The sequence below is a fragment of the Larimichthys crocea genome, chromosome X (genome assembly GCF_000972845.2).
Source record: "Larimichthys crocea isolate SSNF chromosome X, L_crocea_2.0, whole genome shotgun sequence".
Classification (NCBI taxonomy): Eukaryota; Metazoa; Chordata; class Actinopteri; family Sciaenidae; genus Larimichthys; species Larimichthys crocea.
In genome coordinates this window covers 20,171,267-20,183,821 of record NC_040020.1, presented here as the reverse complement: position 1 = coordinate 20,183,821, position 12,555 = coordinate 20,171,267, and the positions used below count along the sequence as shown (strand labels likewise).

Sequence of the window (12,555 nt, the reverse complement as noted above, 5' to 3'; positions counted from 1 at the left end):
TCTGGTCAGTTAACACGGGGAGTGACAGCAGCAACAGAAACAGCAACATGTCGAGCCAAACCACAGCTCTCTCCTTTCCATAGCTGCAACACACAGTCCCTCGCCCTTTACAAACTCCACAGCATCCATCTATCAATCCATCCATCCATCCGTCCATCCATCCATCCATCCATCCATCCATGCATCGATGCTTGCCAAATCCTCAAGATCTCACTCACTGGGATCGACGTGTTAAAGTGTTGACCTCCTACACACTCTTTCCAAGGATTCATGAAGTAATCCTGACAGGCCAGAGATCTGTCAGCAACCACTGGCATGACGTTAAGACGGGGGGAGCCTTCATTGATAAGACTGATCACACTAATTGAAAGCAAAAGGTTCACGAAGAGGGGAATTTTGTGGAATCAATATTCCAAATCGCTACGGAATGAAAACATGGACATTTACAGGAAAATGCGAGCAGGTGGAATGAAAGAAAATAAATGAATTGAAGAGTCACATCCTTAAAAAGTGGCATACATCAGTCCTGTGGGGACTCAGTGATTGAGCAAATGGGAATGGACAAGAGACTGAACATCACTCAGTGTCTCTCACTGTTGACTGCTGTCCACAGGGTCTGCTTAGAGAGTGAAGAGTCCTCCGTTTCTCCAGCTGTCCCTTGTCATCCTTCAACGTCCTCGACTCTCCACTTCAGGCAGCTCTCAGTCTCATGGGAGCCTTGGGCACTGCCAGCTGAGCCACCTTGTCGACAGCTCTTTCCCATGGATGGCCACCGACGCCTCGCTTTGTACCCTGGAACAGACAGGAAGAACACATCACCCCTGAAGATAAGCATGGGAACATTTCATCATAGGGAGCACAGGTGACAACGGTGGTTGAAGACAGGTAGATATATATTCTATTATTCACAGCCCAGCAAGGCCGTTAGATCTCCCTGGCGATCGCTACAGAGGCCAGTGTCAAAGGTGACATCAAAAAGACAAGGGCTCGGTGACAGCCGCCGACTACGCCACTGTCGAGGTAATTCCCAGGTGCCCCAGCAAGGGTCCCTACTCTAGAGGCACCAGTGGGATCAGGAAAGGTCACCTGGCAACACAGGTCAAAGCTTTGATCCAATCAGAGGAAAATCCAGCGGGGAAGGGCTTTTATGAGTGAGGGGTAGAGGGAAATGGTTGGCTGTCATTTTGTATTTCAGAGGCAAAACATGGAGCCAAAGGAAGGCAGGCAGGCAGCAGCCCCATCATTATTTAATACACAGCTTGCTTTAGATGCTTCTAGACTAAAACACAGGGTGGAAACAAAAAAGGACCCATGATAACCGTTATTATTAAACTGCATATTTTATGAGGCCCCACCCGATTAGAAAGTCAATTGCCGGTTATGTATTCACGCAGGCAGTGAAAAGGCACTGAGAGAGTGACCCTCAAGCTTGACCTCACATGCTTTGAACTTTTTCTCTTCAGCCCCCCTCCTGTCTCTCTCTTTCTCCCTCTCTTTCTCCCTGCACTTGGTCCCCGGGAATGAATGCTTTGATTCGGGCCGTCCAGCTGCATAAGTAAACCACATTACATTTTAGGAATGTAAATAGCAGAAAGTGCTTTTGTGAAAAATTCATTGGATGCTCCCGGCTGGACCACATAATTATTTAGAGAGCATATTTAAATACCTCTTACGATTATGGAGGAATGCACGCAATTTCCCTTTCAAAGTCCTAACCGGTCATTTGGTCTGGAGATAGGAGGTCACAGAGACAGAGTGGGAAACTATAGAAATGCTGTGCGCTATGGCAATGAACCGTGGCGAGGGAGGTGATCTTTTCAAGAGTTCGGACTGCTCTCTGGACCCCAAAACAAGAAGCAGCATCTATTACTGGAGCATCGTATACATCCACAGAGCAACCGGCGAGTGCGGTAGTCTGACATAGCTGCATTCGAACTATGATATCATCACTGCAACTGAATACCATTCGTCAGGGGTTTTAAGACACAATCTGTCAGGACTGTCAGCAGAATGCAGCATCATCCCCATCATTGGCTAAACAGACACGTTAAACTGGAAAAACATATATGGTTTTGTGCATGTCAAATACAATTCCTGACTAAATAACTCAAATACATACATGATACGCTGAGTTGTGCATATTTACGCAAAGATCAAGTGTATACTTTACACTGCATGCTGCATCTGCCATATGTAGAATCATGGCTGAGCTCAGATCGACTGCCATCGCTCATCACTTCCTCCTCTCTGCGAACTTCACACAAAGACAGGGCTGACTTCCTGTCTGTCTGGAAGATTGCTAGTCTCAGGGGGAAGGGGACATGTATCTGGAATGACAGGAGTGCTGTGTGTGTGTGTGTGTGTGTGTGTGTGTGTGTGTGTGTGTGTGTGCATTTATGTATCTACAGTGAAATGAACAATGATTTTGCCTCGCAAAATACAATAACCTTTAAACATTGAGCTGAATCTCTTCTCATGTCCTCCTCATGTCCTCTACCATATATTCTGTTGTTATGCAGACTAGCAAAGGTACAGACTCTGAATCCCACCCCCCTATGATCAAATGCAACAACACTGACAAGCAAACATCTCCACAGTGAACACACAACATCCCCAAAGGTAGGCGGATATGATATGAGTGAATATGTGGATAGCTGTGATCTCTTTCTCTGTCAAACATCAGTGTCTTCTCCCAAGACAAGAGATTGTGACAAGACATAGAAACACACTCAAACAATAAACGGTGTTATTGAGGAGGTGATTGAGGAATGATAATTAATGATGAGCATGCAGCAGGACAAAGATGCTCTCCAAAGACCAGCCTGCTGTCCCCCAAGGGACAGAAAGGGGCTTCAATTAACTGACAGGCGGGTGTATTAGAATTTCTATCATGGGCCTTGGTGGGCTAGTGAGATGCAGGACTACAATGCTTTGAAAACCAGTGTGGTTTCCCCATCAAACACGTCCTCTAGGTCCTTTGATCTGCTGGGTGGTATGTGTCCTTGGAGATACGTGTCTACTTCCTCAAAGCTCTTTGTTGCCAGCACCTCATTTTCCTCCACTGAGTTTTAGTGCACCAGCAACAGCAGGCTCAGCTGCATTCACTCTCAGAAACAGAGACAATACATCCACACCATGTGACATCAGGTGATTTTAAACATGCATGATGAATACATGTGTGTGTGTGTGTGTGTGTGTGTGCACAATGCAAGAACATGCAGCTCATGAATACAGGTGATAAGAGCATCTCAGGACTGAACATACAGTAGCTGCTTTTTGGGGAGTGTACACACTCTCATTTGAATCAGCCACATTGAAATAAAAATGCAGTTTGTAATATATTTCTAGTCCTATAGCTATTGCTAATACCTGAACCAACCTGGACTTGTTCTCAACTTTTGAACTGCCTTCCACGTCTCTAATTTGTTTAGCAGTTCCTAGATCTCTGGCTTTGCAGCTAGATGTAGAATCAGAAAACCAATCTGAGCTTTGGATGTAGGATTAAGACTAGAAATGTCACAGCTTCACAGCTAGAGTAGCTGCCTAGCATCTATTAAAATAGCACAAAAAAATGCTACAAAAATGGCAACCAAATTGGACGACTTTGTCACAGTTGTACAGAATGCTGTAATTCATCTTATAGACATAATAACTCTTAAATCAATATATTTTTCCAATCTTTGTCAATGACGATAGCCGCTCCTAGCAACTGCTACTAGAGCTTTTGTACTGACTAAAAACAAAGTCCAGGGGAGCAGAGCAGAACTGCTGTTATGTTTTTGACCATTCATTTTTTATAATCCATCTCCTTTGAGTCACTCGACTTAATGCAAGTGCAATACTTAACAATAACTAAAAAAGCAATAATAACTGCTTTACTGTGCTTGACTGTCCCTTTAATTTAGTGTATATACATTTAAACTATACTGAACAGTGATTTCAAACATGCTGCCATCGTTGATGCGCATCCAACGTGAAAGGTTAGAGTTATGATGGTGCTAATTTCACTCAAGAGACAAATAGACAGGTTATTTTTGTGTCTCTTTGAATTTGCAGAGTTACGTAACCCAACTCTACATAAAAACTCGCAAGAGACTGGCAAAAAATATGTGAGAGAAAACATGCCATAAAAAATTCACTTGTGATTGTTCACATTCCATTATAATCCGTTGCAAAGTTAGCTGCATTGTAGGATGGGCATGCTTCATGCACAGTGCTTCATTCTATACACTACATTGGGCAACTCATACATACTTACCGGTCTGATATAAAACCAGTGTTAGACCTGCCACAATCGACTGTAAAATATCAGGAGTGATAGCTTATGGGGCAAAAGCCAAGCGGCCCTCTTGCCTCTGCCAGAAACCCCCCCTCCCTTCACGTGATCACTGATGTCAGCAGGCATTCTCACCAGTCAGCTCTCCCTTGAACTGCTGGGTCAGTTTCCTGTTAGGCCCTGACACAATATGCATGAATGCTCCATCTCGCAGCGCTGCCTCCCTGTGAAGTGGTGTTCAGGTTACATTCCTCCCAGCTAAAGCCTTTGGCCCTCCCCAGCCACAGCAGATCTGTAAACTGTTTACACTTCACTTCCCACACCTGGAAAAGTGCCAAGTCAAACCTGGAACAAGGCCCACAAGAAAGAACCAGCAGATAGGCCCTTAGATTTAAGCAGGAGTGGAGTGAGGGTTTCTTAGAATATTGACTCGCTACAACCAACAACACTACCCTACACTTTTTCTCACTCCTAAAGGAAGAATAGAAGAGGAGATCTGGACTGGAAAAATGTCCATGCAGAGTCTGCTGGCCTGCAAAACAGGAGTGTTCTGACATCACATAAATATCTCCTCACATTAAGTTGTCCCATGAACCATTTTCTCCACAGCAACTAAACATGTTGATGCTTCATTCATGATGAGAAAATGCATGTTTTGTATTTGTGTATGATGATTATTTTCCTCGCTTCACTCTCTCTGAATGTGATTAATGTTCCCTGCACTGATGCACAGGTGCTCCAGCATACGTCACTGCCCGGATCCCAGCGGGAATATCATTGCTAAAATATTCTTAAGCCACACACACCACTTCTGCCATGTCAGTTTTCATGCACGCCTCACCTCATGTAAATGCAAGTCCAATCCCTGACATATTGTGCAAGCGTGATGTAAGTCTAAGACAGAAAGAAATCCTCTGTTCCCCTGGTGCTCACAGTGAAGCTCTAAGAACGAGGAAAACAGGCAACCAAAGGAATGAGGGAGGACCTGCTGTATGTGCTTTACGATAAAAAAAAGAAAAAAAAGAATGAAGCACTTAGTGTAAAAGGAGGAGTGGATTTGACAGAGTAGGAAAAAGATCTACATATATAGACTGCAGGCAAACTACCATATGGAAAGATAATGTGCAAAAGTGTGCCATGTGAATAAGCAATTACTATGTTTAAAGATTATATTTACAACCGAAACTATGAGAGAAAGAGAGATATGCATTAAATAGGCTGGGGGAGAGGTCCTTAATCAGAGATAGACCTAAATTTTGCATTATAGTGTGCAATAATTAAGCTCCCATATAGAGAGAATGTATCTGTTTTCTAAAAAGTCATCTATAAAACATAATGTAGCCCTTTCCCAAGCAGTGAGGGGAGGAAATACATCCAAATGTAGTGGATGGTCTCAAAGCTATGCTATTAATACAACAAAAATGGAAAAATATGTCAACCACATTTACAGTACAAGTCAGGCCAAGCCTATTAATTGCCCCTGTGTCCAATTTGCTGTCTTCTTTGTAAGTGACAGTGGCAAAGAAAGGCATTTTCTGTGAGTGGAATTAGGAAAGGATGAGAGAGGGAGACACAGTGTATGAGAGTGAGAAAGAGTAAACCCATAAATTAGCATGTCCTGCAGTGACATGTATATTGAATACCAATCAGAGGCATGGGGCTTGCCAGCCCGGGTGCAGCACTCATTTCCAATGCACACACTGTAGCTCAATCAGTAGGGCCCTGGCGGATAAAAAGGGATCGCTTGCCTGGCTCTCTGAATATTAGCTAATGCCACATTTGCAAGTCTTCAAGAGCAAAGGGAGAGTGGGTGAGTGGGGAGCAAAGAGAGAGATGAGGGAGATATGGAGGGATGGAGAAACAGAGGGGTGTGAGAAGGGGTAGATGAAGATAAAATAGAGAGAAAGCAAGAGGAGGAGAAAAATCTAAAGAAATTGCGCTATGTTTGAGACTGTAGAAAAAAAAAGAGATTATTTTTTGCAATAAAAAAAGCTGTGAATGGCTTTGTAGTGCACAAGCGATGGAAGTGATGCCTGGATGGGGATTATGCTCTTTTCATCATAAAGCCCCATCTGGTATACTAGCAAGACCACGTCTGTCCAGGCCTCTCGCCCTTTAAAGTGCCGGCTTGGGTTACACATCAATCCATTCCAATTGCAGCTGTGTCGGGAAAATAAGGCAGACCGATTCTCCACATACATGGTGAAGCACACGCTAACACACGCACACACACAAAGAAATGCTCATCAATTACAAAAAAAAAATAAAAAAAATGTGTGTATGTATGCAAATAGACAGATGGATGAACAGGGAAGCAGACTGAAGGAAATGCAGACAGACAGAGATCTCACACACTCAAAGACACACACATATGCCCCCTTGCCCACATGCGTAAAGTCCCACAGAAACAATGGTAAAACACAAAAAGGACAGCTCTGTTTTTGAAGCATGCCTATTTCAAACTTGAAAGAGCCAACCATAATTAAAACCAATGGGCAGCAATGCGAGATAAATGAATAGCAGAGCGTACACCAGACCCCTCCTCATCTTTTAACTAAACCACTGGTCCGGTGTCTGACAGATGTTCCAGCTCTATTTGATGTGTGCATGTGCATGCCTGTGTGTGTGTGTGTGTGTGTGTGTGTGTATGTGTGCATGCGTGCGTGTTTGTATGTGTGTATTTCCATGAGTCTGTGTGTCTGCACTGACTGGCAGGACATTATCATTTGTCATTTCCTTCTACTCTTTCTTTGGAGATCCATCATGGCCGCTTACATACGTAAACCCATCATAGGCTCCAGTTTTCATGAGAACCAGATTTGCTCTTACTACAGTGGCTGCATGTGCAAAACATGCAGTCAAATGGTACAGCATTGGTCCGGTAAGACATGCTCTACATTAGGATGACATTCAGCCTGATTAAACTGTGGTGTAGTTTGGAGTTATAGCTTTTATCATGTGAACATTAGCCTGTCAGTGCATGTGTTTTGGGAATCCATGAACTGAAATCATTAAATACTCAAACATAATAATTAAAGAGCAATTAGATTATTCTACAGTGATTTATACAATGTGGAGAGCTGAAATTTAAATCAGTTCCACAGATTCGCTGCAGACAATAATAAAGACGGATTTAAACCACACTGCACCAGATCCTCTGTTTTACATGCTAATTCTTTAAAGGAGATTTGACTGATAGGTCATATTTCTCCTTATATTACTCATTTTTTAGAAGAGACATCTGCCTTTTAGCCACAAATGATATTAGATGTCACACATTAACTTGAAAAACGTGATTCACTTTCGAGCTATGCTAGACCTTTAAATCTCCTGTCTAAATTGGCTAGGGGAGGGTGGTTCTTCATCTTTAGACCGTGTCATCCTCACATTGGGCCTCATCACTGGAAGAAAGGCCCACAATTATTATCTCATGATCTGCCTATTCCTAGGCGTTTCTAGACCAATAGGATATGAACAAAGAGCATAATATTACAGCTGGATAAAGATAAATGGAAGTCAATTTCACTGGAATTAAAACAAGCTTTTGATTCATGTGAAAAACGACACGGTAATAAGGAATTCAATTTGATTTTATTTGTTTGGCATTAAAGTTTGTCCTCCTTTGACCATTCGGGATGAAGAAATGAAAGTCTCTTTCAGTGCCTTCAAAATAATGAACAATAGAGAAAGAGAAACAGAGATTGAGATTGGGAGGGGGGCTAACATTATGATTCTATTGAAAATTGTGCTGTTAACAAATTGGTGGGTCTCAGCTGCTTTCCGAGACTTCTGCCTCCAGGTGCATTTGTCTGCCTGTTTGTCTGTCTCCTGCTTCATTGTAGTGCTTCTTTCAATGCTGGACTTTCAGTTGTATCCGGACAGCCCAAATGACAACGCTGCCGGCAAGAGAGAGGTAGTTGACGGGAGAGGAGTGAATAAAAAGAGCCCAAATCACCGCTCTCCCGCCTCCTCCCCTTTCCCCTCCTCCCCTGTCAGCCAGTCTGGACAGCCCGGGGGAGATCAAACCTGTTTGTAATCCCGCTCTTCCTCTTCATGTCTGTGTGTTTACAACCTGACCACATTGCTGCTGTACGTGCTCTCACAGCTCTGTCTGTGGTCCACGTCTCTCTCTATTAAATCAGATGTAGAAAGGTGGGGAAAAATGGGATGCATTCATTGTCCTTGGCTGACAGATTCTCAGAAAGACAGTTGCACAGTGCTAGTTTTTCTGCACTTCACTGACAACTGATGGGCAATTAATTTGCACCAACCACTCCCCCACATCTTCACATGGTCATAATAGACATTTCCAGCCCGGTGTCTGAACGGTGAAGTATCTGCTGTATGACTGTCATCACATGGTTTATTCTAGTTTGATTCCTTCATAGGAGGAATGCAGGCCTAACTGTTAGGAATGACATTTTCTCTGGAGCAGTCTGGGGGCCTTGTTTTTTTTTTTACGTCCATGCTTGGGTTCTTTTCAAATGCAGTAATTTGCGGAAGGGGACCCCTGCCATAGATCACAGGATCTGAATCTGTGAGGTTAGTGGGCAAGGAGAACGGCCTTTGGGGTGCAGTCCTGGAACTTCTTCAATGAAAACCGCATGGCTTTTAATGGTTAACCTCTGGGTGGTCCAATCAACCTCAAGATGACATTTAGTGACACATATGTCTCTGGCGATTGATTTCAGCCAATGAAACATCAGCTTATTATGACTCTTTCTTCGGCTGTTTCAAATTGTGATTTATCTGGACAGCAGTGGCAGTTGATTACATGATGCTAGACATGAATTCCAAGCAGGTTGCGTTGGGTTTCCCAAGGGCTTTTGTGGCTTCTTTGACATCTTCATCAAGCCAGCTTTTCTTTTTTGGCATTTTGGATCTTGTGAAGGAACTTGTGAAGACAAAAACAAGAATCTAATAATCGTTCAAGACATTTGTAAGAAGGGAATAATCCTGCATGTAAACACATCTTTAATTCTTTCCTTACAACACATTCATGTTCAGACTACACCATTCACAGTGAACACAAAGCTCTTTACATCCTTCCGTGCCTTAAGGTCAGAATGTAAACAGGACGGTGCAGAGCTCACCACATCTGACCCCAGTCACCAAAATGTTACTAATCTGGATCACAAGAACAGCAATCATCTCACTTCAGTGGTTTTCCTGCTACAAACCCTCTCACCCTGCAACAATCTGACATCATTGTCCACAGACTCTCCAGAACATTTGTGGTGTGCACTTTCAAAGAAATGGGAAAACCCCTTCCCTCTGACTTGGAAGTGACAGTGAATGAGCAACATTTTTACTGGGTTAGCTGGTTTCACATGTAAATGACTAAAGATGAAGATCCACACCCAGTGAGATGCTTTAATCTACGTATAAGTGAGGCTCATTATGGGAAATGTTAAGCATGGATGAAAATATGTATTTCCTAAAAGCCCCGAACACATATAGACTTCATATACAGACCATTAAAACAGCAGCAGCAGCAACAACAACAACAACAACAACAATAACAACAACAATAACAACACTGTCAAACAAGTATGTGTCTGTATAAAACTCTATTTTGAGTCTTAGTGTGAGATCATTCTCTAGTTACGATCAGCAGTTGATTCCACAATTTCCATCTTGCCTGCAATTAGCTTGGATTGTTGTTGACTTGGGGTTGTATGAAGGTTAAACAAGTAAAGCATGTTTTTCCCTGTGCCCTGAGCAGTGCTGATTGCAATCGCAAATTACATAATAGTCCAGCAATCAGCTTGCAGTGATGAGCTGCTTTTGGCATCTTTGCCTAAATCCAGTTTCCCATTATTAAGCTGAGACATACAGTATCAGTATCTAAAGTACCTACAGTAAATGGCTACAATATCTCACATCAAACTGGCTGACCAGGCCTCATATAGAGTTCTTTCATGTAGGTTGATTTGGTTGAGTTGTATTAGAAGTTGTGAGTTCTTGGAAAAAGTGACAGCCTGTCTGTGTCTTACTTTAAAGTCTTGTATCACTGCCATTTTTTAGACTCCATGCTGAAAAAACTGAACTGACTGACTACCGACTAAAATACTTCAAACTTATTATGTATCTCACACACTCAAAGACACACACATATGCCCCCATCTCGCTTTATCCCATTGTTAGTGGCTGAAATATGCACAACAGAATAACCAACACTGCATAAAATATTTTGTTAGCTGTGTTCATTGAGGCCCACACTCACCACATATTTCAAAGTCACTGCATTGTGTGAAACCAATATTCTGTAATAAATAAATTGGTATGATTCAACAACATGGGCAATATTTAACAGATATGCAAAAGTTCTCCCAGGAAGAAATATAGTTTTCCAAATTTTCAAATGGAACTGGTCTTTAAAATAACATTAACTATTGTTTCATCAGTCTTTTGAACAATACAATGACCCCAAAACCATCCCGCTGGTCTGGTCATCTGACATTTGTAAAAATGTTCAACTAAAAAGAACATTTCAAAGAGAAAAACATGCTGATATCCAGCTAGCAGCTAATAAAGGTGGTTTTGCCATGCTGACAACCTACATTTAATTCTCAAGTTTGAAGAGTCAAACACAACCACGATTGGGGGTCAGTCTGTCGAATGGCATCCCACAGAGACCCCATGATAGAAGGACTGGAGCTTAGCGAGGGAGGGGTCAGAATAGGGTAGAAGAGGTTTTGTGCTCAAATGAACTGCTAAAAGAAATAAATGCAAATCATAATCATCTTATGAAGAGGGAAAAGGGAATATTTATTGTAGACAGCTATAATTCGATAGGTTGAAAAAATAAGCTTAAGCGGACGATGACCATAATGGCTACCTGCAGTGCTTGGAAAAAAAAAAACAGTGCGCCCCCACCAAGCCCTCCATCTTTCATAGAGCTACAAACAGCCCCGGCTTCTCCTTTGGTCAGCCAGCAAAATGAAAAGAAAAATCCTCCCCTGGGTTTGAAATGAAAGGCCTGAATCAAACTAACACCAGGAGAGTTTTTCGTTCACTCTGCTACCTGCAGTTTCTGTGTATTAGCCTCTTCTACTACTGGTCCACATCCCGCAGTGAAATGAATACTAAATTACATTTAAGTTAATGCTACATGACATTTGCTCTCCTTTCATAGAATTCCCCTTGATTTCTGTTGTAGTTCTTCCGACTGTTGTACATTTGTAAAAACCACCTGCAGGAGTGATTTGCCAATTTGGTAAAGTGCACCTAAAGCTACTCCATAGCTACAACCAACATCCCGAAACATTATATAAGACATTATTATCAGCGTTGAATAACTGCATGCCGATATCAAAAATACATAATGCATTAATACTTTGTATTGGTAGCAGCAAAGAATTGCGGCTCTAACAGCATCAGACATCATGGAGACCCCCTACCTGGTATCCCCTGTATCCGCGACCCCCGCTGTTTGGGTATTGTCGAACCATGGCAGCCCATTGACAGCCTCCCCCGGATTGCCAATTTCCCGTTGGTGGTCCAGGGTTTCGCCAGTCCTTTCTCAGCATTGTGCAACTGGAATAGGTGCGTCCTCCCCTGTTCACGCTGCGGTTGTAGCTCCACGATCTGATTGGACAGCGCTTAGCGAGACTTCATCAGGAGAACATCCCTGTCGTCATGACAACTTGCCAATATCCCAACAGGGGTGTGTTTGTGGGAGGGTGGGATGGTGTAGCGTGGTTGCATTCTTGCCTCCGACTGGAACACGACAACGATTCATTTTACATCATCGTTACCTCACTGCTTGCTTCCCCCTTGTCAGTCCTAGAGTGGCTAAGCTAATCTGTCCAGTTTGCGATCTCGGAGAATGGATGGGCCACTCTGCCACAGTCTGCGAGTCTACAACCAGCTGTCTCATCGGGGTTTCTCAGCCCAATGTCTCGCACCACAGGATACCAAATCAGCTTAAAACGATGACCATAATTACTATTCCGTCACACGAGATTCAAGATGGGGATAGCAAATAAAGAGGGACTTCTAACTCTAACAGAAAAGTTTGGTCTTCGAAAGTCTTAAGCCAATTCTGTGTATTATCATTTTCTATACACACACACACACAAACCCCTGCAGTTTGGCCAGGTTTGTTTGAAACCATGGTAACTTGAGAAAAACTTTTGAAAGAGACATTTCACTTTCTATCCTCGAATGGCCTTTGTCATTTCACCACAACACTTCTCACCCGCATCCTTCCAAATCTGGGAACAACCTATGCCAGACTAAAAAGGCTATTGTTCCGGTTTACTGTTCTGCTAACT

The 12,555-nt window shown here is 42.8% G+C and overlaps 1 protein-coding gene across 1 annotated transcript in view; it reads right to left on the bottom strand.

Annotated features, from left to right (window-relative positions):
• LOC104935090 (axin-2) overlaps window positions 1-12,208 on the bottom strand; it is a 72,833-nt gene extending 60,625 nt beyond the window's left edge. Inside the window, exons 1-2 of the mRNA XM_019273907.2 lie at window positions 11,680-12,208; window positions 595-792 (exon numbers count right to left, since the gene is read on the bottom strand). The gene's annotated coding sequence lies outside the window, so the exon portion shown is untranslated. The remainder of the gene's footprint in view (window positions 1-594; window positions 793-11,679) is intronic.
• Window positions 12,209-12,555: the final 347 nt, after the last annotated feature.